This window comes from Mus caroli, chromosome 9 (genome assembly GCF_900094665.2).
Source record: "Mus caroli chromosome 9, CAROLI_EIJ_v1.1, whole genome shotgun sequence".
Classification (NCBI taxonomy): Eukaryota; Metazoa; Chordata; class Mammalia; order Rodentia; family Muridae; genus Mus; species Mus caroli.
The window spans coordinates 85,342,298-85,343,426 of record NC_034578.1 but is presented as its reverse complement, the minus strand read 5'-3'; the positions used below and the strand labels follow the sequence as shown (position 1 = coordinate 85,343,426).

At 35.0% G+C, this 1,129-nt stretch overlaps 1 long non-coding RNA gene across 1 annotated transcript in view; it reads right to left on the bottom strand.

Annotated features, from left to right (window-relative positions):
* LOC115031966 overlaps positions 1 to 1,129 on the bottom strand; it is a 27,664-nt gene that overhangs the window by 7,296 nt on the left and 19,239 nt on the right. Inside the window, exon 3 of the long non-coding RNA XR_003837622.1 lies at positions 508 to 602. This is a non-coding gene — a long non-coding RNA (uncharacterized LOC115031966). The remainder of the gene's footprint in view (positions 1 to 507; positions 603 to 1,129) is intronic.

The window sequence follows — 1,129 nt, the reverse complement described above, 5'->3', positions numbered from 1 at the left end:
GATTCCTAATTTATCTTTACATTGTCCCCCCAAATTTCTAGAAAATTTCCAATTATTCTAGCCAACTTGTCTGGATTCCAACATAGCTCAGAAAACTGGAGCCCCAGCTTCAAAGAGAGATCATTTGCCTCATAGGAATATGGAGAGTTTGATAGAGGAAATCACACAACACTCCCCTCTGGCCTTCACAGATACACACTGGCCGAAATATGTGCATATACACTCACACACATGCATATCCATACATACAAAATAAATAAATAAACAAACAAACAAATAAATAAATCTTTAAGAAAGAAAGAACTTGCTTAAATTAAAACCATGATATCTTAACCGGAGTGTTTGGTCAAAATTAAGAGAAACAGATAATTAATAGTCTCTTTTAAAAGAGATGGCTATCAACACTTACCAAAATTAATTCTATTTAAAATGACAACAGATGCCATTAATAAAATAATTTATATTTAAGAATATTTATAGGCACTTGGAATATGCATAACCTCTTACCATTTCACAGATGAATATTTCTTATCTAACTCCAGCTATGACAATTGCTCAATCTACTGCTGTCACTCGGTCGCGTGTTCATAGACTCAGGACTCCTGGGCAAGAAACATTTGGAGTATGTAAATCAAAAAGAATAGAAACAAAACAAAAAACAAAGGAACAAAAACAACCAAAAAGCCTCTTAAGGCCTTAAACCCTTTGCTTTCTCAGCCACAACACTGGGCATCCTATTTCTGTTTATTACCCAGCGGTTTTCTTTGACATATTAACGAGCAACATCATATTTTCCCAATGTCATTCAATTTAGCTGAGACTAATGTCTGAATAAACAGCATCTAGATGGCTGTCCCTTTCTATACCCATCATGGATTATTAATAATTCACCATGGTAACTTTTGATGTGTTCTCCACAGGGCAGACTAAAGAGTTCCTCTATAAAGAGTGAAGTAATTTACTAATTTCTTTTTCCATTATCTCTTCAAAGTCTCCAGAAATTTATAATTTCTCCATTTAACTTGTCTGCGTAAAGCATTGAAAGGACAAACAGTGGTATAGGTGTCTCGTATGAGGCTATGCCAGTGCTTGGCAAATACAGAAGTGGATGCTCACAGTCATCTATTGG